The sequence below is a fragment of the Dipodomys merriami genome, unplaced genomic scaffold (assembly GCF_024711535.1).
Source record: "Dipodomys merriami isolate MVZ:Mamm:240054 unplaced genomic scaffold, mDipMer1.0.p SCAF_7, whole genome shotgun sequence".
In the NCBI taxonomy this organism is placed as follows: Eukaryota; Metazoa; Chordata; class Mammalia; order Rodentia; family Heteromyidae; genus Dipodomys; species Dipodomys merriami.
Window position 1 is genome coordinate 43,886,758 of NW_027206290.1, and position 27,911 is coordinate 43,914,668.

Below are 27,911 nucleotides of genomic sequence, written 5' to 3' on the forward strand. Positions count from 1 at the left end.
AACAAAACAAACCAGAAAATCCTCAAAACATATTAGCAAATTCAATGTACCAGTGAATAATATGAATCATGTATCATTTCCAAGTGTAACTGATTCCAAATACATGAGATTGTCTCACTACTTGAAAAATAATATAATCAGTCATGCTAAAAGTCTAAGCAGAAAAGATCATATAATACTATTAAGTGATACAGAAAAATAATTTGGTAAAATACAAATTCTATCCATGAAAACCTCTAAACAAGTTAGGCATGGAGGAGAATTAGTTCACCTTCATAAAGAATGTAATGTAAAACCATTGTAGCTAACTTCATATTTAATAAAGATTGCTTTTCCCTAAGATAAAACCAGGACATCATTGACTTGACATTTATTCAATACAGTATTAGAAGTTCTAACCCACGCAATAATAAAAGAAAAAAATTAGAAGTGAGATTAGAAATAAATATATAAATATGTCCATAGCCAGATGATATGATTGTCTAACTAGGAAAATCACAAAAAATATACAACCTCCAAAACTCTAATATGGCAACTTTGCCAAATACAAGGTCAATATTAATAAAATTTCATTTCTATGACTAACAATAACATAGAAACTGAAAAAAGGACAATGTCATATAAATCATCACTGAAATGTGAAATTCATAATCATATATTTGTAAAAATGTCCCAGCCTTATATACTAAAAATTGCAAAATTTGAATTAAAAAATCAATATATTTGTAGATTAGTAGACATAATAGTAAAAACGTTAATTCACTTCAAATTCAGCAAAAATATAGGTTTAATGAAATTCCTCTTAAAAATCTTAGCAAGATTTTTCCTAAACAATGAGATTTTATCAAATTTATACAGAAAATAACAGGTTTTAGAATAATCAAAGCAATAGAGAATAGTAAGACTTACTGTAGAGACTCATAAATTAGCAGTATAAAAGACTCAATTAGATCTAAGCAAAAATGCTCAATAAATCTTTGAATAAAGATAGTCATCTTGAAAAAAAATGTTTAGAAGCAATCTCACACACACACACACACACACACACACACACACACACACACAAACACACACACCACACACACCATGAACACAAACGTAAATTCTAAAACTAAGTAATTGATTCTTGTGGTTTTTTTCCTATTGCAAATGGTGGGACAAAGGGTAAACAAACGCAGCAGAGATTCATTAGATACTATATTTAAAATGAGCTACACAATTTGGGGGGGAACTGAAAGGGAGGGAAGAAAATCTACTCATTACCTGTCTTATATAACTGTAACTCTACTGTGTGTATCACCTTTACAATAACAATTTAAAGAAGACAAAATTTTATTCCTGTATTTTTGGAGGAAGGAAGGAAGGAAGGAAGGAAGGAAGGAAGGAAGGAAGGAAGGAAGGAAGGTGGGAAGGAGGGAGGGAGGGAGGGAGGAAGGGAGAAAGGGAGGAATTCTCTCAGAATTCATAAGAGTAGTATCAGCCTCCAGGCAAGTGATGGGGAATCCCTAAGCCTGGTTATCAGGACCAGATATTGAGCATCAATTCCTCTGATGATTCCTTTGGTGATCTTATATAGCAGCTTCCTAGTCTGTTGAAAAGAAAACAATATTCATATATTCTCAACAGTCAACATGAATGATTTCAACTAAGTCCCATGATCTCTCCTCTCTCCACTCCCTTTTTTCCCCTCTGTTCTCCTTTCCTTTTCTTTGTGTGGTAGTTTGTACTTGTCATCCCAGTTACATGCATAATATAAATAGCAAGAGCTAGGCAGACCCAGGAAAAACAGGTAGACCTTACTCAAAAGATAATGAAGCAAAAAAGGTTGGAGATATTGTTCAAATGATACTGGGCCTGCAAAGCAAGTTCAATGGTAAAAGATTAGCTTAGACATGCTGGAGAAAATATGTGACTGAAACCAGATATTGATTTCTAATATATTCTGATAAATATTGACAAAATGGATAATCCAGTATTTCGAGAGCATGTGACTGTTTCTGGTCTGCATTCATTTTGTATTTACCAGAGAATGGTTTTCATGGCTATGTTTCCTTAATCAATGGTTTAGTGATTCAAGTTTTCTTTTAGTTTTAGCATTAATTTTAAATGTAAGATATAGAGTAAAATTGTCTGTAATAAAGCTAAGTATAGTTGTCTTCTCACTTTCATGTAGTTCTATTTCTAGAACTAATAGACAAGAACCTTTTTCAGATTTACATTTCAAGAGTATTGGCAAGTCAAAGACTGGTCAAGAACTACTGCAAGGCATGAACATTCATAGCTTTGAAATTTATATAAAGGCTCAAAGGTACCAACAATGGAAACACAAATTAATAACCAGTGACAGGCATGGAAAAAATAGATGAAGTTTTGCTTAGGAAACTTTCCCTCACCCCCAAATGAGAGGAAAACTGATTTGGGATCAGAAAAGCAACGGACCAGATATCCAGAACCTCCTCAAGGCAAAATTGAGTGTTCCCTGAGTCTTTACATCTGCCTCTGTTCCTCCTACCTAGGCTCCACTCAAGGTCAGTGGCCCGAATTTTCAGTCATCCAACCTGGAGTGGTTCTGCTGACGCTTATCTTTTCTGTTCTACAGGAATAACTTTCCTTTTGGTCCAGAATACATATAAGCACCCCTAAATAGAGAGGGAATATGCCTAATATTTCCAATCTGATACACTTTTGGGGGGGGGCGTCAGCACTTGGATTTAAACTCAGGGCCGCATGCTTGCTTGCTTGGCTAAGGCTCAACCATTTGAGCCATGCCTCTAGCCCAGTTGTTTTGCTGGTTATTTCAGAGATTAAAATCTTGTGAATATTTCTTCCTGTGCTAGCCTTGAACTTAGATCCTCTTTGTCCCAGTTTCCCAATGACAGACTTGAATGAGCCAATGGCTAAAATCTATTATTTATCCTTCTCAATCTTGTTACACGTTCAAAGTGCATTTATGCAAGGCTCCTTGTCTTCTCTCTCTGAATTCAGGATTGGACACCAGCAGAAAATCATAGAGTATCAGGGTATGCTTGCTGACTCCCTCCATACTGGATGGTAATAGAATAGAGGCAGCTAGATCTACACTAATGATCCTAGCTCCTTCTCTGTGATCTGAAATGTCTCCTTCCCTGTCCCGTTAGCAATAGTTCTTCATTACTGCTATCATAGCACAGTCCAGATACTCTACAAATAAATTTTAAGTTCAGCTGCTTTTTTTTAACACTTCTCATGTAATTCACTGAAGTCCACCTCAGCACATGTGTATATTCATGTCCATATACATATTTCTAATTTCAATCTCCTTCTTATTGGTGATCTAATGACAAGAAGCCGATTCTTTCTTCTAAAATTCACTCCACTCTAGTGATTAATCTATGTTTTCTTTCTTTTATTTTCAATGTCATGTTTATTTTGTCTTTTAAGTTTACAAATGCCTCATTCATCTTTATTAATGCCTCTTTAAATTTTATCAGTGCTATTCCATACCATCCATTCATTCACTCATTCAAAGATTATTACACTTCATTTCCAGAATGTGTTGTAGAAATTGGAAATTCTGAGAGAAACAGACAATTATTAAAGAAGGAAATGGCTAAGGTAATTTCAGAAAGTGATACAATTCTTTGAGGGTAGAAAGGTGATGCCATATGGGGGGAGAGGCAGAGGCAGTGGAGCTGGCTTAGGTGGGATTTAGTGATAAGCCCCCTTCCCAAGGGGGTGACATTTGGGCTGACACTTGAGTGAGGAAAATGAGTCTACCTTGTGGAGACTAAAAAGAAGAATGCTACAAGCAGAATGTGTCTATATACATATGCAGACACCTGCACATGTACATACACACATTCTGAGATGCTTTTTTTCACCTTGACCTTAAGTTCCATTATTTCCTGATAAAAGAGTTCCTTTTCAGTCCTTCTTACCCTGGTACTGTGTTTCCATGGTAACTTAAGACCAAGATTAGCCTGTTTTATATCATCTTGGAATTCATCTTACTCTATGTTGCCCAGGGGGAGCCTATGAGATCAAGGTAATGGATGTCCCTGGCAAGCCTCCAAATGGACCTTCTAGACAAGGTTATATAGGAAAAATAAAATCCTTTTGGACTCCAAAATGGATAATATCTTGCCAACTTTATTTCCCCCCACTTCCCACTAAATGAAAAGGAATATCATTTGAGAGGAAAACGGAGAATATTTAAGGGTGAAAAAAAAAACACCAGTCTAAACTTCATCTTCATTCTGTTACCTCTGTAAGTCAGCCTCCCATTCTTTCCTTTTGATATCTCATCATCTTATGATAAAAAGTACAGAAGCATAAAAAGGTCCTCATCATTTTCAAGACATGATACTTCTTGCAGTAAATTTACCTTTCTACTAGAAGAAAGGGAAAGTCATTGTTTTAAATGATGAGGTATAAACTCAGGGTTTGGGTGATGCACCTGAGATTTTATCTCACGGCTAGCACTCTACCACTTGAGCCATAGTTGTACTTCTGGCTTTTTTGGTGGTTAAGTGGAGCAAAGGGTCTCATGGACTTTCCTGCCTAGGCTATCTTTGAACTGAGATTCTCAGATCTCAGCCTCCTGAATAGCTAGTATTACACGTGTGAACAACCAACATCTGGCTTGAAGTTAACCATTTCATGACAAAGAAGTATTGTTGGCAAATGCAAGAGTCAGTTCAAGGCATGAAGTTCCAAGACATATGAGTTCAAGTAGCTTGGATTTTTATCTCTGCCTGACGATTAAGCTAGAAGTCCCCAAATAGTCTTTCGGGGTACTATCTGTGACCTCTTTTAGTCCTTAGCTTCTTTCTTTTGTTCAAGCAAGCTACTCAAATTCTCTCTTTGAAGATAATCAATACCAAAGTATAGTTTGCTTAACAAGATCCACTAGCCATCAAGCAAGCCCATCTTCCACTGTTTAGCAGCATTTTATGCCCATCTTCATGTAGTAACTAGGATGGCCTTATTTGTCTTCCAGAATCTTCCTTTTATGTATGTTCTGCTGATTTTAATGTTATATTACCCCATTAATAGGAGGATATATGTTTTTCTGTTTCTCATTAGCATTCATGTCAATGAATGCTCTTTAGTGAGAATTGCCCCAACTCTAAGTCTGTAACTTTCTCCAATTATGAAGACCAAGATTTTCAATCCCAAATTGACAATATTTTCCTGTCATATAAATATCTCTACTGAACCTTTTGACTATTCCTTAAGTGCCCCCTGACTGGACGAAAACATCAGTATTCTGGTTGGTGCCTCCCTTTCCTACATGTAAGAGTTCAATGACAGCCTCACTTACTTGCTCTCACTTCGCTTCATCATTCTATGTTAAAGAAGATATTTCTCTTTGAGGTTCTAATGTATAGCTTTCCTCTGATTTTCTTTCTTGGAAGCCTTGCTTTATCTCTTAAAGTGAATAATTCTATGGCTCACTCTCTTGGATCCTAATCTCAGTAAGTTTAATTTTTCCACCACCAATGTAGAATTAGCTATCCTCTTTATAACCAAACCTAATTGCCTAACCTTTTGATTGACATCCACAATTGTTCTCTCTCTCTCTCTCTCTCTCTCTCTCTCGTGCCGGTTGTGGGGCCTGAACTCTGCACCTGGGTGCTATCCCTCAGCTCTTCAGCTCAAGACTAGTGCTCTACCACTTGAGCCACAGTGCCACTTCCAGTTTTCTGAGTGGTTTATTGCAGATAAGAGTCTCACAGACTTTCCTGCCTGGACTGGCTTTGAATCCCTATCCTCAGATCTCAGCCCCCTGAGTAGCTAGGACTATAGGCATGAGCCACCGGTGTGTGGCCTACAAATATTTTTTAAAACAGTGTTCTCTTTACACCAGAACAAGCTCCAAGGAAGAGAAAATATTTGAAGAATCTAACATGAATGAGCAACTCTGGATAATCAAGCCTCACAGTCATTCTGTCATTGTCAATTTGAAACTTTAATATATAATTAAAATGCAAAAAGACAATGAAGCATTTATCACTCAAGGTGATTTTGAAGTTGGTGGAGGAAGGCTGAGAAAGCTAAGCCTATGATGCTACTTTTTCCAAATTATACTTGTGTTTTTCAGAAATTGATTTTTTTCTCAGCCCATCACCAAACAATATTTAATTGTTTTGATTGCAGAGCATTATGGACTGAATTGTGCCCTTCAAAATTCATAGGTTAAAGTATAACTTCCAGTACCTGAGAATGTGCCTGTATTTGGAGAGAGGATTTAAAAAAATACATTGTATTGATGGCTTTAAGTTGGCATTAATCCAATATGTCAGATGTTCTTTTAGCAAGAGTACTTTAAGACATGCAGTCAGACTCAAGTGTACCAAGGAGAGGTCATGGGAAGATCTATCAAAAAGGCTAATATCTTGCTGAGTTAAGGGTGCTATGATAGGAACATAGAATTTATTCCTCACAGTTCTGGAGCTTGAAGAGTCCCTAATCAAGGAACTGGCAGAACTAGATGGCCTCCTACCCATAGTGTCCTCACATAGTTTAGAAATAGCTTAATCATTCCTCTGATGTCTTTCCCTAAGTCTCAAGGGCTCTGCCCTCATGATCCAATGATATTTCAAAGGTTCAAACTTCAAATGGGATCACATTAAAGACTTAGGATTGAATGCATAAGTTTAGGGGGACACAAATATTCACTCTATAGCAGAGGTCATTCACAAGCCAAAAGTAGAATTTTTAGAAGAATGCAAACATGCAAACATCTTGATATTGGATTTCCAGCCTCCATAATTGGGACAAAATAAATTCTTGTTATTTAAGACCCTATATCTGTGGCATTCTGATAGAAGTCAAAGAAAACTAATTCAGAAAGGAGGAAAAAGTCAGACTTAAACTAGGAAGCTTGAGGCTGCTTTAGGTGTAGATAAAAAAATTACCATCTAGAGGCTACTTCCTTTGGAACAATGTTTATGGACGTTTTTACTGTTACATTTGGGAAGATTGTGGGGGGGAAATCTACTGGTATAGAGTGCAAGAGAGGCCAAGGAAGCTGTGAAATGGCATGAAATAAATGAGACATCTCCTTTTTACTCTCACACCCACCACCAATAACAAAGAATTATCCAGCAAAAGTACCAGTCCTGCTGTGGTTGAAGAACCCTGCTATCACAACATAAATTGGCCTGACAGGTTTTTGATTTGGGAGAGGGGAGAACTGGCTCTTTTCTTTCTGGTTGAGCCTGCAGGCATTTCTGCAGCAGTTAATTAGCAAGTGGCAGATTCTTTGAACAGTTAGCTAGTACTTGCTTTCCCTAATGGTCTCCATGAGGCCAGTGGGCCCCATGCGAAGAACACATACTAGCCTGGAGACTTTGCACCATATGATGAACAGAATGCAAACCTCTGTGCTACTTTACATCCTGCAAAACACAGAAGGCAGGAAGTAATTCCACATGTCAGATCTGTTGCCCTTAAGTATGAAGCACAAATCGAGCCATTATTATTTTTGGTAGAATAAAATGGACATAAATTTATTATACCAATTAATCATTGAAATAATGTTTTCCAACTGTTTACTTATCAACCAAGATTTTTAAAATGTATTTAGGCCAGAATTTTCGATCAATGTACAGTTACTGTTATCTTGGGCTTGTTCCCTTTTCTTATCCTCCTTTGCTAATATCTGTATCTAGTCAATAGTGAAGGTACAGAGGGGCAGAATGAGATGCTGAATCTATGAAAACTGGGGGAAAAAGTCACAAAGACCCCAAGTGTATAAAGTAGAACTTTTTTCTGCCCACTCAAACAAACTGATTTGAGAAATCAACCACATTATAAGGAAAACTGACCACCACAAGCAAATTAAAGACATCATCAAGAGACTGGAAAGTGGACATAGGGGAGAAACAAGAACCACCAAATAAATACAAGAATTTTTTTCTAATTATAATTTTTATACATTTTGTCTTTTTTCTATATTTTAGTATTTTTATTTTCTTTTATTTCTTTTCTTTATGTTTTTTTCTTCTTTTTTCTTTTTTCTATCACCCCATTTGGATTTTTTTCTTCCTCATTGTTGTTCTGTTCATGCCTGGATACACAGCCTACAGTGATTACTAGGCTTTCTTCTCAACTTTGTGTATATTTAATTCAGAGTGTAAGATGATTACACAATTCTCTACTGTGCAATCTTAGTATTTTTAATTTTAGTATTATTACTTCATACATATATCATTTTTAAACTTTTTATTGCTTTATTTTTAATATTATTTTCTTTTTTTCTTTCTTTTTTTCTTTTTTCTTTCTCTGAATTTAGGCTTTAGTTTTCTTTCTTCTGTTCCTTTCCTTCTCTACATCCCTCTACTCTGATATTCTCTTCTTATTTTTCATTACACCTCTTAATCTTTCTTTTGATTTCACCTAAAAACATTTTCCATTAGTTCTAGTCTTTCACTCCTTCTTTGTTTTCTTTGGTCCCTTGTTTTGTGATGTTGAGCTAGACTATATCTGTGTCTGTGCCAAAGTGGTACGTGGTGTTATCCTTTTGGTCCAAATTGCTTTAAACTTCATAACATACTTATTCACTGATTACAGCTATATACAAAATCCCCTCTCCTGAAACATAATACCCTTCCCTTGACAAAGAAGAGCAGAGATAGATAGGGGAATATCTATCTATGATTTTGAGCCTTTACGATTGGGGTGAATACATGACACGGGGTTGGATTTTGTCTTAAAACTGCTCTGTCATGTATTGGACTTATTTGTATATTTGAAAAGGAAAAATAAACTGAGAACACCTATCTTTGATTGTTAACTTCCAAAAACTGTGCAACTGCAGGGCACTGAGTTGGTACTTGCTTAAAATTGTGTTCTGGTATGGAAGCAGATATACTTTCATTTCCAAAAAAGGTGAGATAGAGTAAAAATACTCATCATTGATTGTAAACCTACAAAGTCTGTGCAACTACAGGGCTTTGGTTGGTACTTGTCTTAAAGTTGTGTTGCAGTGTGGAACTGGATTTGCTTTCATTCCCAAATGGACAGAATAAACTATAGAAAGATGGCAAGTCAAGAAACCTCAACTCCTGCTCAAGATAAACAGGCAAAAGAGCAGTTAGTGAAAAATCCAGAGGATAATGTTCTACAAGCACTACTTGTAAACATGGTGAATGAAAAGATTGAAAGCCTGCATAAAGCTATAAATGAGCAAAATGAGGTTAACCAAAGATTAATAGATGAATTCATGGAATCCATAAACAGAAAGATGAATTAATTCCAACAGAAAGAAAGGGAGGCCAGTGAAAGGGAGGCCCCTCAACTAAAGGATTTGTGAGTGAACACTGAAAACCAAACCAAGGGGGTAAAGAAGTCCATACAAGAGCTAAAACAAAGCTTCTATGAAGAAACTGAAGCCATCAAAACTGACCAATTACAAAGAAGAGAAACAAAATATAATGTAGAACTTCTTGACAGTAGGCTAGGTGATGCAGAAGATCAAATCTCTGTAAGGTAGCTGGATTTTATAGATAAAGAACAGACAATTATTCAAAACAAAGACAAGAAATATGATAGATCCATTCAACAGATAGAAGGCACTATCAAAAGGCCTAATTTAAGGCTAATGGGTAGAGGAAGGTGTAGAGATGGACGCTAAAGTATCAGGAAATTCATTTAACAGATTCCTAGCAGAGAACTTCCCAAACATTCAAGAGAATAGACCTAGTCAGATATAAGAAGCCTTTAGAACCCCACATAGACCAGATCAGAACAGGATATCCCAATGTCATATTGTAATCCACACAGGATCAATGGAGACCAAGGAAAGGACTCTTAAAGCTGTCAGGGAGAAAAGATCAGTCACCTATAAAGGAAAAGCAATCAGAATAACTACAGATTTCTCAACAGAGACTGTGAATACAAGAAGAGCCTGGAATGTAGTATGTCATGCCCTAAAAACAAACAACTTTCAACCAAAAATAGTGTACACAGCTTAATTCTCCTTCATAACCAAGGGACAAATAAAAACCTTCTATAGCAAAGGAAAACTGAAATAATATATCTCCACCAAACCAAGATTACAAAAGATATTTAAAAATGTCCTATGCATAGGACATTTCTATACATAGAAAAAATAACAAGAAACAGCTCCTAAACATCGAATCAGATAATCATATTAAGAACCCAGGGGCACAGCCAGGGGGCACCGGCAGGAACTACCAAACACCTCTCAATCCTAACTCTCAATATGGATTTAATTCACCAATTAAATGACATACATTGTCTAGTTGGGTCAAAAAGCAAGATCCATCTATCTGCTGTCTTCAAAAGATACACCTTGCCCTCAAAAAAAAAAAAAAAACATATTCTGAAGGTGAAGGGCTGGCATTAAATCTACCAAGTAAACAGCTCCCATAAACAGGTAGGAGTTGCAATCCTAATATCAGATAAAATAGACTTCAAGTCAAAATTAGTGAGAAGAGATAAAGAAGGACATTACATAATAATAATGGGATCTCACTGTCAGGAGGACATAACAATTCTAAATATCTTTACACCAAATACCAGAGAACCCAAATTTATCCAACAAACACTACTTTCCCTAAAATCACACATAGATCCAAAGACATTGATTGTTGGTGACTTTATGAAACCACTTTACCTGCTGGATAGATCAATCTGGCAAAAATTCAATGGAGAACCCTCAGATTTAAACAATTTCATAGACCAACTATACTTAACAGATATCTACAGAATATTTTACTCAGCATCATCAGAATACACTTTCTTTTAAGCAGCACATGGAACATTCTCCAAAATAGACTGCATTTTAGGTCACAAAGCAAATCTCTACAAATTCAAAAATACTGAAATTATTCCCTGCATTCCCTCAGACCACAATGGAATAATATTAGAGCTAGACACCAAAAGTCACTAAAGAAAATTCTGTAACACATGGAGACTGAGCAACACATTGTTGAATCACCAGTGGGTCATGGAAGAGATTACAAAAGAAGTACAAATATTCAGGATATCCAGCAAAAATGAACACACAAATTACCAGCTCCTCTGGGACACAGCAAAGTCAGTACTTGGAGGAAAATTTGTCGCTCTGAGTTCCTATAGCAAAAAATTGGAGAAATCTCAAACCAACAATTTAATGATGCATGACAAGCTCTTTTAAAATGAGCAACAAGCCAAACCCTAATCCAGTAAATGGAAACAAATAATCAAAATTAAATCAGAATTAAATGAATTAGAGTACAAAAAATAAAAAAAACCATAGCAAGGATCAATAAAACCAAGAGTTGGTTCTTTGAAAAATTTTAACAAAATTGACATGCTCCTAGCAAATCTGACGCCCCCTACACAAAAAAATAAGTGAGAGAGGGAGAGAACACAACCAAATAAATAAAATCAGAGATGAGAATGGGACCATCGTGACAGAAACAAGCAAGATTTGAGAATACAGAAGAAATGGAAGCATTTCTGGCATATATTGATATACCCAAACTGAATCAAGAAGATCTAAACCAACTAAATTGACCCATATCAAGTATTGAAATAGAAGTGGCAATAAAAGACCTCCCACCCAAGAACAGCCCAGTTCCAGATGGATTCACAGCTGAATTCTATAAAGCTTTCAAAGGAGAATTCACTTCATTACTCTTCAAACTGTTTGATGAAATTGAAAATAAAATATCCCTACCAAACCCATTTTATGAGGCCAGCATAAACCTCATCCAAATAGGGATTCATGGAAGAAAGACAACTATAGACCCATTTCTTTATGAACACCAATGCAAAACTTCTCAATAAAATTCTGGCTAAGCGACTTCAACATCTAATCAAAAAATTCATATACTATGACCAAACAGGATTCATTCCAGTGATGCAAAGCTGGCTTAGTAGAGACGGGTCATTTAATGTAATTCAACACATCAATAGGAACAAAGGCAAGAGCAACATGAGCATCTCAGTAGATGAAGAAAAAGCATTTGACAAGATTCAACACCTTTTTATGTGAAAGCTTTGAAGAAAGTAGCAATCTATACAACATACCTCAATATAATAAAGGCTGTATATGACAAACCTACAGCAAGGATTATACTTTATGGTAAAAAGTTAAAACTATTTCTTCTAAAATGAGGAATGAGACAAGGATGTCTGTTCTCTCCACTCTTCTTCAATATTGTATTGGAATTCCTAGCTAAAGCAAGAGACAAACATAAAAGGGATCCAAATAGGGAATAAAGAAGTAAAACTCACTGTCTTTTCAGTGACATGATCCTGTATTTAAAGAATCTCATAGACTCCTCACCCAAGTTACTTGAGCTGTTTGGAAACTTTAGCAAAAATAACAGGGTATAAAATCTGTAGTTTTTCTGTATGCCAACAATAAGATGAGCTAGGGAGAAATAAAAATAAACTCCTTTTGCAATATACTCTAAAAAAATAAAATACCTCAGACTATACTTAACTAAAGAGGTGAAGGACCTCTATGATGAAAACTTTAAAAATTTTAAAAAGGAAATTAAAGCAGATTTAAGGAAGTCAAAAAACCTCCCATGTTCCAGGATTGATGGAATTAACATTGTGAAAATAGCAATAGTGCCCAAAGGTGTGTACAAATTCAGTTCAATACCCATTAATATCCCAGCAACATTTGTTAATGAAATGGAAGAAGCAATCCAAAAATTCATATGGGATAACTGAAGATCCCAAATAGCAGAAACAATCCTTAGCAGGAAGAACAGTGCTGGAGGAATATCAATACCAAACTTCAAATTCTATTATAAAGCTGAAGTAATAAAAACAGCTTTATATTGGGATAGGAACAGGCCTGAAGACCAATGAAATAGAATTGAAGACCCAGACATGATCCCACAGACATATGATCACCTCATCTTTCATAAGGGAACCAAAATTATCAGATGGAAGAAACCCTATTCAACAAATGGTGCTTGCAGAATTGGCTATACACACATGTAAAAATCTGAAGTTTGATCCTTATATATCACCCTGAAACAGAATCAACTCCAAATGAATCAAAGACCTCTAGGTAAGAGCAGAGACCCTGAAGATATTACAGGAAGGGATAGAGATACACAGGGGTTCTGTGGCATAGGTCACAACTTCCTAAATAAAGATCCAACAAATCAAAGAAAGCCTTGATAAATGGGATCACATTAATCTTCAGAGCTTATTCATAGCTAGCAAGGTAAATAGAAAGCCCATAGATTGGGAAAAGACTCCATAACAAAAATATACCTAAAGCTCAAAAAATTAAACTCCCCAAAAATAAATCTTCAAAGAAATAACCACTATATTATTACTTTGGATAAATAAGAATGGAGGATAAATAAGAATGGCCATGTCCAGGCGCCAGTGACTCATGCCTGTAATCCTAGCTACTCAGGAGGTTGAGATCTGAGGATTGCAGTTCAAAGCCATCATGGGCAGGAAAATCCATGAGAATCTTACCTCCAATAAACCATTCTGAAAACCAAAAGTGTCACAGTGGCTCAAGTGGTAGAGCACTAGCCTTGTACTGAAGAGCTGAGGGACAGTGTTCAGGCCCAGAGTTTAAGCTCCATGACAGACAAAAAGAAAGAAGAGAAGGAGAAGGAGAAGGAGGAGGGAGAAGAAGAAGGAGAAGGAGAAGGAGAAGGAGAAGGAGAAGGAGAAGGAGAAGGAGAAGAAGAAAAAGAAGGAGGAGGAGGAGGAGGAGGAGGAGGAGGAGGAGGAGGAGGAGGAGGAGGAGGAGGAGGAGGAAGAGGAGGAGGAGGAGGAGGAGGAGGAAAGAAAGAAAGAAGAGAAAAGAAGAAGGGCCAATAACATTGATGGCCATAAAATAAATGCAAATCAGAACCACACTGAGATTCTACCTCACCCCAGTTAGAATGCCCATTATTAGGAAAACAATGTCAGGAGCTGGTGACTCATGACTGCAATCCTAGCTATGTAGGGGACTGAGATTTGAGGATTGTGGTTCAAAGCCAGCCCAGGCAAGAAAGTCCATGAGACTTATCTCCAACAAACCACCAGAAAACTGGAAGTGGTACTGTGGCTCAAGTGGTAGAGTACTCACCTTGAGCTAAAGAGCTGAGGGACAGTGCCTAGGCCCAGGATTCAAGTCCTACCCATGAAAAAAAAAAGAAAACAAATAATAACATATGCTGGCAGGGATGTGACCAAAAGGGAATCCTACTACACTGTTAGTGGGAATGTAAGCTGGTTCAACCACTCTGGAAAGTAGTATAGAGGTTCCTCAAAAGACCACATAGAACCACTCTACGATTCCGCAATCCTACTACCAGGTATTTATCCAAATGATCACAACCAAGGCTATACTAAAGCTACCAGCACAACTATGTTCATTGCAGCATTATTTACCATAGCTAAGGTATGGAACCCACCCAGATGCCCCTCAATAGATGAATGAACCAAGAAAATGTGGTATATACACACAATGGAATTCTATGTTTCCATCAAAAGGAAAGAAAATACCCCAGGCATAAGGAAATGGAAGGACTTGGAAAAAAATCATATTAATTGAAGTAAGCCAGAACCAAAGAAACAAAGACTCCATGGTTACCCTCATTTGCAATCATTAGTATATGTCTAGGATAGTCCCAGCAGAGGATCACAACAGCTCAATAGCTATGTACCTATGACCATATAAAATAATGCTAATTGAAATGAACTCCGAGACATGGAAACAACAGGTCTTTTTTTGTTGTTGTTGACCTTATTGTTTACAATGAGCAGTATCAAGTTCTTTCTTTTTATTTTATTTCTTTTTTCTTTTTCCCTTTGCTTTATCCCTGGTAATCACTGTTTTGATTCTGGTACCCTGTATCTTGTGTATATATTCATCTGATTTGGGGAAGGAAAGGAGAAAAACAAAATGGTGAAACAAGGGTGACCCAACACAACCATGATACTCACAAGATACTGTTTTGGAAATGAACTTTGCAACTTTGAGGGGAGAGGGAAGAATAGGGGACGGAAGGGATAGTGGAGAAAAACGAAGCTGTAGGTAGCAATGTTCGACAAGAAATGTAGTCATTACCTTACTTATGTAACTGTAAGATCTCTATACAGCACCTTTACAACAAAATAAAGTATAATAATAATAAAAATATATGTTTTAAAGAGTTACTAATACACTTTTAAAAGGAAAGTGAAGTAAATATATATTTGCAAAACTTTTGATATTCTTGTAGTTTAAACTAGCAGTATTTCAAACCTGATTGTTATGGTGATCATAGTCCTCGATCAAGTATAAAGAAAATAACCGAAGCATAGGGTAAAAGAAAAATTCCAAATAGGGAAAAGATATTTCTAAATGACAAAAGAGAATTAAAATGGAAATAGCTGTTTAGCAAAACAGAGCAGAAATGAAGAACTAAAAGAATAGAAACAGACAAAAGATGAAAAATAAATATAAAAACGGCAGATGTTAGTAGTATATGAGCAATCAAAACATTAATATAACCATATTCCAAACTCCAATCCAAAAGTACATATTGGCAAAACAAATACAAAACAAAATATGACCCAACTGTATGTTGTGTGCAAATGATACATTTTAAATTCAAAGACACAAGTAAGTTATAAGTAAAATGAAACATTTGTCTCTATAAACCAAATGTTAAACCATATGTCAAGCCATAAAGAAAGCCTCAACAATTTTAAAGGTTTGAAATCATACAAATTGATAGACTAAAATTAGAAACCAACTACAGAATGCAATCAAAATATCAAATTCAAGAATATTATACAATACTCCTAAATAATATTTCAGAGAAAAAAGTTACATGGAATATGGGGAAAAAACATTGAGACTAGTAATATTCAAAACATTAAAAGAGTGCTTACAAGGGAAATTTTAGGTTTAACTATCTGTATTTACAAAAGAAGAAAGACCTTAAAATAGTAACTTAAATTTTTCCATAAGAAATTATTAAAACAGGAAACAAAACCCAATCAAGCAACAGAGAGGACATAGCAATGAAGAATGGAAATTAATGACAAAATATAAATCAGTATGAAATTCAAGGATACAAAAATTGTCCTTGAAAAGATAAAAAAATGACAAACATGCAGCCATACTGGTTAAAAAAATCAGATTACTGAAATTTAAGGATAAAATAATAAACATCACCACTTTACCAATCTATTTTATATTATTGTAACAGTACTTGGATGGATAATTTATGATGAATATGAGTGCATTGACAATACTGGAAGCTGAAAGTCCACAACAGAGGAGCTGCATGAAAGACAGCGGAAATGCGAGGAAAGGAAAGAGAGGGAAGGGGAGAGGTAGAGAGACAGGAGGGATGGAATTAAAAAGAGGGAGATAATAGATGAGAAGAGACAAGGAAAGAAGAAGAGAGATAGAGGTAAAGAGAGAAGAAGAGGAGAGAGGAGAGAAGAGGCATAAAAAGGGTACAGAGAGATAGATACAGAGAGAGGAGGAGATGAATAAGACAGGGGGATGGAGAAAAGTAATACAGAGAAAAGGAAAGAGAGAGGAGAGGAGGAAGAAAAGAAAGAAAAAGGAAGGAAAGAAAAGAGAGAAAGGATAAGAGCCAATGGGTCATTTTAATGAGGATTCCAGTTCTGTGGTAACAAACACATCTCAGGATGATGGCATTGGTCTGTTCACAAGGACAGAGATTTATAACCTAATCACCCCCCAAAGATTCCACCTCTAAGCACCTCCATACTAGAAAACAAGGACATTCCTTAAGAGTGTGTTACTTACTTGCACATCTATGTGCCTTGCTACACTATTCACAATAGCCAACTTGTGGAAACAGCCCAGATGCCCTACAATAGATGAATGGATCAAAAAGCAATGTGGTATGTATACACAATGGAATTTTACACAGCCAATGGAAGGAATAATATTGTCATTTTCAGGGAAATGGATGGACCTAGAATAAATCATGCTAAGTGAGTAAGCCAAGCTCAGAGAGACAAGTGACATATGTTTTCTCTCATATGCAGAAGCTAGATCTAAAATACACCAGGACATGATAAATTATAAAGATCTCTAGGTATTCACACACTATGAGACCAAAGAATACTTTTAGCAAAGGAAGAGCAAAGCACAATACCTATGTGCATCTGCTTATACAAAGTAGTATTTATCAAGGAACCCCAGGAAATGAAAACAATGTTTTTTTTGTTCTGTTTGTTCATTTGCATGTCTTTGGGAATGTTAAGGGAAAGCATAGAAATGGAAGGACAAAGGATGAACAAATGCAGCGATGGCACTCACTAGACACTATGTTGTGTATGATCTGTACAACTTGTGGGTGGGGATTGGAGGGAAAAATTGGGAGAGAGCGAAAGGGTGGCACTGTTCGAAAAGAAACATAATTTCACCTGATTTATGTAACAGTAACCCCTCTGTGAATCACGTTTATAATAACAATAAAAGAAATAAATAAAACAGTGCATTACTTAAAAATTGCTATTCACTACCTTCTTTTTAATAAGTCAGATCTAAATGAGAAATTATTCTCAATATTTTGAATAGTTGTCTTTGTCACTTTACACTCTGGTAACAGAACTGTAGTCTAGATAATTTATGAACCCCAGTAATTTACTTCTAACAGGTAAGGAGGAAGCAAAAATGTTCAAAATCCAATCAATACTCAGGACATTTGGGTGACTAGTGAAGACTCAGTCTCTTTTTCTAAGAAGGTATCTTGACTTTGACATTTTTACATGGCAGGAGGAAGAAAGACAAAGAAGTCTGAGTATTGAATGAAGCCTCGCATAAAAAGGCCTCAATCCTATTCATAAACCAGAAACAAAACAGTTGTGAACTAATCACTTCCCACTTACCTCTTACAACTATTGTAGTGGAGATTAAATTCCAATATGAGTTTGGGAAAGCTACAACATTCACACCATAACAGTGGAGTATCTAACTGAACCCACAAAGTCCATTCTATTTTAGTGATGAGACAGCAAGATTTAAAGACTTACAATAGATTGCAATCTCTAAAGCCAGTTTAAAGATTTCAATCTCTATACCAATTGCCATCGGTATGATGATACAGCACCTGATAATGTTTTCTCTATGCTCTGTTTTCTCTTTTATAAAATGGAGATTCTGGTAAAGGCTAGCTTATGGGGTTGGTAAGTGCAAGTGCTATACAATACTAGAAATGCTGCCCAGACACAGTAGGTTTTGAGAAGAAGTGGTTGTTGTAATGTGTATTACTAGCAACTAGTAAAATCACTATCCTATATAGACTATCTTGGGTCCAGAAAAGCTCTTCCAGGGAGAATTGTCCTAAGCAGGGAGAAATAGCCTAAGCAGAAGTCTTTGGCTCACATCAACTTCAGAGTCAGCCTTCCACAAAGAGAGCTGTCTTGCTCAAGGTCACAGAAATCTCACACCATTCCAAATTGAATACCTGAGACAGGGATGAAAAATGTAGTCATTTTAACCTGTGGAATAACTTTGGTGAGTTACATTTATTTCTGAGCACCTTGTTTAATTCACTAAGACTTCTTTAAACTTTCATTATAGGTAACATGGCCCTCTGCTCAATTCTGCTCCCATCTGCTTTCTGTCATAGGTATTGGTCACCTGTCAATATCTTTCACACTGTACTCTGTCTTGCATCTCCCTCAGTCTAGACAGCCTTAATGATTACTGTGAGTAACGTAGTATTTAGGCACCTGTGGAAAGAGGGTATGTTGCATTATTTATTGTTATTTAGGATTGTTATAAAAGAAGATGGAGAGCCCCTGGAGAGACTGATGCTTCAGAATTGTAGAACATAGAATTTAGAAAACAAAAGAGCTAATGTCCTTTGAGATGATAGGACAAGTACCAAAAGTAGGTTCAGTGAATGCAGCAACATCGTGGGAGAAGTTTCAGTGTGGAGCTCTGGACTTGGCTTGACAGGTTTACTTCCGTGATTCTGGTGACTCGGGAGAACCCTCTGTAATCCTGTAGCTTCTCTTCATCAAAGTTCTGGCTTAAACCAAAACCTTAAGAGTCCCAATTCATCAAGATAACTTCACAAATGCATCACAAATTGGGCAGATTAGACTTTGCATATTTTTAGCTCTTCTGGCATAGTTTATCAATTTCCCTGTTGGATGCAGGGTGATAAAAGAAATATAAGGAAAGATGAGGACCAGGGTGAGATAATCTCACTTGAATTAGACAAATGAGGCCCTGCTGCAAAGGAACACCCAGTGTCTCTGGGCAAATTTATGAAGTCAAAACAAAAAATAATTACAGTGCAGAACTGGCTGGTGCTGGATGAACTTGCTTCATTTCTAATGGTGGTTGGCAGCATTCATCCTGATTATTCCATCTGGAGATAATTGTGTGATATCATCCATAAAATTAAATCATAAATCAGCCCAACTAACAATCAGGCCAGCAAGCTGCTGAGTGAACCACATGTAGAGGAAGTATGAGTTCTCATCTTAATGAGAGACATGGAAGTACATGAAGAGAAGATATGGGGCCCCAGTGGCTCATGCCTATAATCCTAGCTACTCAGGAGGCTGAGATCTGAGGAAGGAAGGAAGGAAGGAAGGAAGGAAGGAAGGAAGGAAGGAAGGAAGGAAGGAAGGAAGGAAGGAAGGAAGGAAGGAAGGATAAAAAAGGAAGGAAGGAAGGAAGGAAGGAAGGAAAGAAGGAAGGAAGGAAGGAAAGAAGGAAGGAAAGAAGGAAGGAAGGAAAAGAAAGAAGAGGTTCAGAGGCTGGCCTGGCTAGTGTCCCAGACTCACTTCACATAGCTACCATCCAAGTCCATGCCCAGCAGAGTCCAGACAGCCCATATACTACCCATGTTATCAATCTGATGGAAAAATGTTATGCTCAAGTATGGAGCCCTCTCTTGCTTTTTAAGGTTTCTGGTTTGAATTATAGACATGCAAAATGAAAGTAATGTTTTCCTTTCCTGATGACATTTTATCACTTTGGGAGAATCTATGAGGACAAGGGAAGAGTTCTTGGCCAAATATCCTCTGTAGATTCTATCTATCTATCTATCTATCTATCTATCTATCTATCTATCTATCTATCTATCTATCTATCTATCTATCTATCTATCTATCTATTGCCAGTGCTAGCGCTTGAATTTGGAGCCAGGGCTCTGTCACTTATCTCTTATTTTGTTCTAGGCTGCTACTTTACCTACTTGAGCCATGCCTCCACTTTCACCTTCCTGTGGCAGTTAATTGGAGATAGGAGTTTCACAAACTTTCATTTTCAGGCTGGCTTTGGATATCAGTCCTCAGATTTCAAGTAGCTAGCTTCTGGGTAGCTAGGGTTATAGGTGTGAGCTATCCTGCTTCTAGCCTTATTTTTGAAGAGTTAAAGAATGTGGCACAGATTTTACTATAGTAAAAGTGAACTGTATTCAATTTTCAGTGCATTTTTGAGAGAAATTCACCCTTTTCAGTCAATAAGATATGCTTTTAAACAGTTACAATATATAGGAGTCAAGTCATTAAATGAAGATAAATGCATTATTTAAATAGTTCCTGCTGATTGCCAGGAGTGTTTTTGCTGTGACCAGATAGTTGGACCAGGATTAAATGCCATCTCAGACTTCATAACAGCTTAGGTTGAACTAAATGGCCAAAGGGCACATAAACATGCTGAATTATTTGAGATAATCAGCCCTACTGACTCTGGTGATTTCATTGTGACTCAGATGAATGCAAAGTCCAGCTGTAGGTTGAGTCTCTGAGTGTCAAAGGAGATATAGTAATAGATTTTAAGGAGCTGAGGCTCCTGCATATCTGTAGGGAAAAGTCACTGTGCAATCACAAGGATGCAAATACAGAAACAATAATAAGGCTGAATTCCTTCCTGTCCTTCCCTTCCCTTTGACTAATAGATCTAATAAGCAAGTTATCAGCTTTCCAAAATGCATGTTTTTTAGCCTTCATTGAAATGAGTACATATAATGTCTGTATGTTGAACTCTATTTGTTTACAAATGTAGGGGCATAGTTGTAAACGATTTGAAAATGGGGGTAAAGCTGTGCAACAGTGGTACATGCTTGCAATCCTAGCTATTAGGAGGTTGAGGTCTGAGGATTGCAATTCAAAGCCAGCCCATGAGGTAAGTCCATGAGTGTCCTATCTCTACTTAACCACCAAAAAGGTGGAAGTGGAGCTGTGGCTCAAGTGGTAGAGTTCTAATCTTGAACACAACAGCCAAGGGGCCTTGTCCAGGCCTTGAGATTAAACCTCAGTCCAAGCACAACAAAGAAGAAAGAAAGAAAAGAAAGAGAAAAAAAGAGAGAGAAAGAAAGAAAGAAAGAAAGAAAGAAAGAGAAATGAAGGAAGGAAGGAAGGAAGGAAGGAAGGAAGGAAGAAGAGAAAGAAGAAAGAAAGAAAGAAAGAAAGAAAGAAAGAAAGAAAGAAAGAAAGAAAGAAAGAAAGAAAGAAAGAAAGGAAGAAAGAAAAGAAAAGAAAACAGGGAGAGAGGGAAGGAGGGAGAAAGAGAAAGCAAGCTGGTAGGCAGGCAGACAAACAGGAAGAAAGAAAGAAAGAAAGAAAGAAAGAAAGAAAAGAAAGAAAGAAAGAAAGAAAGGAAGGAAGGAAGAAAGAAAGGAAGAAAGAAAAGAAAAGAAACAGGGAGAGAGGGAGGGAGGGAGAAAGAGAAAGCAAGCTGGTAGGCAGGCAGACAAACAGGAAGAAAGAAAAAGAAAGAAAGAAAGAAAGAAAGAAAGAAAGAAAGAAAGAAAGAAAGAAAGAAAGAAAGAAAGAAAGAAAGAAAGAAAAGAAAGAAAGAAAGAAAGAATGAAAGAAAGAGGAAGGAAGAAGAAAGAAAGAAAGAAAGAAAGAAAGAAAGAAAGAAAGAAAGAAAGAAAGAAAGAAAGAAAGAAAGAAAGAAAGAAAGAGGGGGAGAAAGAGGGGGAGAGAGGGAGGGAGAGAGGGAGGATGGAGGAAGGAAGGAAGGAAGGTAGGAAGGAAGGAAGAATGTAGGAAGGAAGGAAGGAGGGAAAGGAAGAAAGGAAATAAAGAAAGGAAAGGAAGAGAGGAAGAAAGAAGGAAAAGAAATGTGTGTCCACCAGAAAACAAAACAATCTTCATGGAAATGAGTCCTGTTTTCTGGTCTCTATTTCCTTCTATCCACATCCTGCTCTGAGGAATGTTTGTCTTAACTAGAAACCAGCTACAGGGACAGATTTAATAATAATAAACAGCACCAGAACTCTGTTTTTATCAAGTTTATGGAACTGACCAGAAATCCTTTATTTATAAACCCTAGAAACTAAACTTGAAATAATTTATGCAAAAAAGAAGGAATTGATTGTGAAAAGTAAATTTATATTAAGGTCTAGATAGCTATTTCTAGAAGAAAACTGTTATATACATGCCTGCACCAAGTCTCAAATAAGCCTGCCAGCATTCAGTTCTCTCTCTCCCTTATCAGACAGTGTCTTAGTCTATTTATTTTCTCTTGACTTCATTCTCAGCTAATGGGGGACATGTCTGTATATTTCTTGAGATTCATGACTTCACAGAACAAGAGAACATCTATTTGTCACTGATTTCAGCCAACCCAGTGAAAAATGTAACCAGAAAGTAAGGTTGTTCCTTTGATTGAGCCAATAAATGCCACACATTTAGACCATAATGACAATCTTTATAATATTTTAAAGCTATTAAAACGGAAAGTGTAGACCTTTATTGTTTCAGAAGGATTATTCTGTTAGCACCACGGAAAGTGGCTTCAAATTAAGATTGTTGAAAGAAAATGTTGAAAGGCAATGAAGGCAGCAAAGGCTGAGGGCTCCAGGACAGACAGATCTGGAACAACCAACAGAGGATCACAAAACTTCTGAAGAAACACAACTGAATTTATTTAGCAAAACAGATGGGGACAAGTGAAGAAAAGCAAGGTTTCTAGTTTGCATAACAGAATTTGAAAGCTGCCTCCTCCTCCCCCTCCCCCTCCCCCTCCCCCTCCCCCTCCCCCTCCTCCCCCTCCCCCTCCTCCTCCTCCCCCTCCTCCTCCCCCTCCTCCTGCAGAACTGGGCTTGAGCTCATGGCTTGGGGGCTATCCCTGAGCTTTTGTACTCTAGGACAACACTCTACCACCTGAACCACAGCTCTACTGTCTGCTTTTGTTTTGGTTTGTTTTGTTTTTTAACTTGCAATAGGCATCTCATGATCTTTTCTGCCCAGGCTGGCTTCCAACCACAGTTCTCAGAGCTCAACTTCCTGAGTAGCTAGAATTACAAGCATGAGCCACTGGTGCCTGGCATTCTGTTTATAATTTAAATTTTATTGTAAAGGTGATATACAGAGGAGCTATAGTTACATAAGTTAGGTAATGAGTACATGTCTTTTAGAACAGTGTCATCCCCTCCCTCATTTTCTCCCACTTTTTTTTTTCTCCCACTCGACCCCCAAGTTGTAAGGTTCATTTCCAACATAGTGTCTGGTGCTTATCACTGTTGAATTGGCTCACCCTTAGTTCCACAGTTTCTGTGATTCCTCTACCTTTCCCTAAATCAGATAAACTTATATACAAGACAAAGGATACAAAAATAAAAAGCAGTGACAACAGGGAATAAAACAAAAAATAAAAATACAAAAGAAATAACTGAAAATAGTACAATAAAAAACCTCTTGTTTCCATTTCTTGGAGTTCATTTTGATTAGAAGACATTCTTACTTCATTGGTATTTTAATTATTTTATTTTATTTTATCTGTCATAGGGCTTGGACTCTGGGCCTGGGCGCTGTCCCTCAGCTATTCAACTCAAGGCAGGTGCTCTACCACTTGAGCCACAGCGCCACTTCCAGAAAGGTAGTTAATTGGAGCTAAGAATCTCATGGACTTCCCTGCCCTGGCTGGCTTTGAACTGTAATCCTCAGATCTCAGCCTCCTGAGTAGCTAGGATTAAAGGTGTGAGCCACCAGCACCGGGCTTCATTAGAATTTTAAGGAAAGCTCTCTACTCCAATGTAGACAAACTATCCAAACTGCTACCTCTTTCCTTCCATTCACAGAAGATAAGCCTTAGGATTTCTTAGATTTTTCTTTTTTTGGCGGGGGGAGGGGGGTCCAGTCGTGGGGCCTGAACTCTGGGCCTGGGTGCTGTCCCTTAGCTCTTCAGCTCAAGGCTAGCGCTCTACCACTTGAGCCACAGCGCCACTTCTGGCTTTTTTCTTTTTGCTTATGGTGCTGAGGAATCGAACCCAGGGCCTCATGCATTTAAGGCAAGCGCTCTACCACTGAGCCACCTTCCCAGCCCCAAGTTGTGTTTCTTTTATGGCTGAAGATCTTGAAGATTTCTCTCTTTTTTTTTTTTTTTGCCATTTGAATTGTTTCTTTGGAGAGCTGCTACTAAGTTCATTTGCTCAGTTTATTAGCTGGATTATTCTTTCTCTGCTGTTTAATATTTTGGAGCTCATCGCGTATTTTGACTCCTAGTGCTTTATCTATTGGACAGCAACTTGTAATGATTTTTTTCCCACTTGATGGGTTGCTTCTTCTAGTAGTAGTTTCTTTTGATGGAAAGCAAGTTTTAAACTTGATACTGCATGATTTGTAAACTCTTACTCTCATTTTCTGGGCAACTGGAACCCTACAGAAAAGAATTACCTATCCCCATATCCAATCCATATATATATATATATATATATATATATATATATATATATATATATATATATATATATACAAATTAACAGAAACACATGACCAAATTTTTAAAGACTACTTAGAAAATCACAAGTCTAATATGCGAGTTTTTGAAGAGAAGAACAAAAAGAATGGAACAGTAGGCATGGTGGCAAGTGATTATAATGTAATATCAGCATTTGAGAGGCTGAAGGAGGAAGACCTTACACTCAAGTATAGTAAGACCCTGTTTCAAAAAACATTTAGGAATATTCTTATAATCTGGGTAAATTTTAAGGTTTTTCCCCTATTATCCCCAAATCATGATGACTAATTATCTATTAAGTAAACAAACTCTTTATAAACCATCTAGGAAACTCTAAGTTTTCCTCAAATAGTTTATTATTTTCCTTCAGTATTCTGTCTTGGGATAGAGAAGCAAGTAAGTCAAATTCACAAATTAGGGCTTGTAGAAATAGAAAATGATCAAGTAAAAAGTCATTTCAGAATTTTGCACAATAATTTCTCTAACTATAAATGGAGTCACAACTATCATTTACTATTTATTATATGGCAATCTTTTTCCTGAAAGGATAATACGATGCAAATATCATGAGTACTAATATCCTGAAAAAAATGTCCTATATTTTCAGAATTGGGAATTTCATGATAAGATAGATGCCATTTCTGAGACAGAGTCTCCAGTGTAATTAATTAGTGATGCTTTGAATCAACCACTTAGGCACAAGGTTTGCTTTTCACTTGCTTTTTTGTTTCTATTATTCTGTTTCCTTTTTCATTCTTTGTTCTTTTGTCCTCATTCCACACAGTTCAGTGATTCTCATCAATGGAAGAAACCATGAATCATTGGTTCTCACAAATGTTGCAATATTGAGGGAACCTTTAAGCCTAGTTGCTCAGGAGGCATAACTCTGAGGATTGTATTTCAAAGCCAACCCATGAAGAAAAATTCAATCTCAAATTCACCAGTAAAAAAGCAAAAGTGGTGCTGTTGCTCAAGTGGTAGTATGTCAGCCTTGATCAAAAAAGCCAAGCAAGAGCAAATGGCCTTTAGTTCAAGCCCCAGAACTAGCACGCACACACACACACACACACACACACACACACACACACACACACAAACACACACACACACGGAAAGGTTGCAATATTATTATCAAATTTGAGGTCTACCTAAGCATTTCATCAGCAGACATACTTAGAAATGTTTAAATGTATTACTTTCATATATCTAAATGTAGTCCTAGGGCATAACTCAAATGGCAAGTCATAGACTAAACATTTTCTTCTCAATCTTTGTGTTCTGTTCAAGCTTCTCAGGAAAGCTCATTCATAGCCCATACAGCTAATAGGAGCCCATCTTGTCTCTCCTTAATTTGCCACAGGAACCTCTGTCTGGCAGGCTGATGTCCCTCTGGGTGTACACAGGAGTTTTGCTTGTAGTTGCTTTCCTCTGGATTTTCAACCAAAATCAGCAAATCCTGTTGGCAGGTATCCAGCATGGCCCAGATCACATTAAAATCCATTTCAGCAAATTATGCTACAGTGATTGCGAACATTTGTATGGGTCAATTATGGGAAATTTCTCCAAGAAAACAAGAAAATGGAAAAATTTGTTAGTCTTTGGAAAATGTGAGAATCAGAGTTATACACAGTGAATACAGAGGCCTTGAAGTAAAAATTAACTTCCCAGTAACTTTGCACCAAGTTATATGATCTGTTTAGTTTTATGTATAAAATAGAGGCATTTGCAGGTGGTGGCTCACATCTGTAATCCTAGTTACTCAGGAAGCTAGATCTGAAGATCTTATTCAAATCCATTCAGATCCACGGAGACACTTATCTCCAACTAAACACCAAAAAGCCAGACTGGAGCTGTGATTCAAGTGGTAGTAGAGGGCTAGCTTTGAGTGGAAATGCTGAGTGACAATCTAAAGCCCTTAGTTCAAGCTTCTGTTCTGGCACAAAAATAAATAAATAAGGACATGCTTTTTACTTCATAGGAGATAAATACAAATGTAAGGAGCTCCTCTAAGAGAACAAGGAAGCCACTCTAGAGAAGGTTTCATTTTTCTTCTTTCTGCTTAGGGTCTTTAATTTTATTTTGTGATTTCTACATCTATATGAGAGCCTTCACAAGACAAAGGCACAAAAAGGCAGTTAGGCTTGAAAGCATTTCTACATTCAAGCTAAATTATCATAAAATTGTAGAAATGTGGCAAGATAAAGTGGTTTGTGCTAGGGCAATTAATTGTGGGAAGACTTGAAAAGATAAAGTTATGTTAGCAAGATTTGTTTTCAGCTTTTTCTTGGTGTGATTCCCTATCTCTACTGATAAGAATGGCTTCCTAAAGTAGCACCAGTGGCTCATGTTTGCCCTCCTAGCTACTCAGAAAACTGAAATCTGAAGATCAGGGTAGGAAGTCAGACCCTTAGGAAACTCCATGAGATCATTATCTCCAATTAAACTCCAAAAAGCTGGAAATGGAGCTTCAGCAAAACCATTCAAGGATAGCATACAGACCCTGAGTTCAAGCCCCAGGACCATATTTCATTTGGGAATCTTATCTCTTGCTTTTAGAAAAGGACGGAAGGAGAGAGTGAGGCTGGCCTTTTGGCCCTTGTTGATTTTCAAGTGCTGCAATTCAAAATAATTGATATTCCAAGATGACATGATATGGGATGGGATAAATGGAATTTCTATACTACTTCCTGGTAAATAATGATATTTTATTAAAATCAACACACTAATTCTCAAGTCAGACCTATATGAAATCTTTCTACATGCGCATCAATGACTTTACCTGATAAAGTGGATCAGCAATTCTTAAATTAATAAAAGAATAAAAAAGATGTTTATTGGTTATAAAAGCATAGAGGAATTAGAATGTCAGATGAAAAATATAACAAAAATGCTGTTAATTTTCTTAAATTGTTGAAGGAAAAAGGAGAGGGTGCTGTACCCAAACAAATATATTTCGGACTCAGGTTGTCATAAACTGATTATCAGTGCTACACTTTCATCACTTAAATTAATTTTCTCGGCCTTTGTTCCTCATTCTGATCATCTGGGAAAGATTTTTCTTTAAAAGAGCAAAAACAAAATCAACCACATTTATAGATGATAAGTGGAGTTGAGACAGATGGAGGGGAGAATAGTAGAAGGGCTAATGTTAATGCATTGTATTCATAAACTGACCTGTTGAATTGATACCCACTTTGCGTAACTGCTTAAAGATAAATTAATATCCTTTCATATAGCTACTTAAAAATTTAAAAAGTTA

The 27,911-nt window shown here is 36.8% G+C and overlaps 1 long non-coding RNA gene across 2 annotated transcripts in view; it reads left to right on the top strand.

The window, feature by feature from the left end:
• Nucleotides 1-27,911, top strand: part of LOC138816605 (uncharacterized) — a 71,161-nt gene that overhangs the window by 35,857 nt on the left and 7,393 nt on the right. The gene's annotated exons all lie outside the window — the stretch shown is intronic.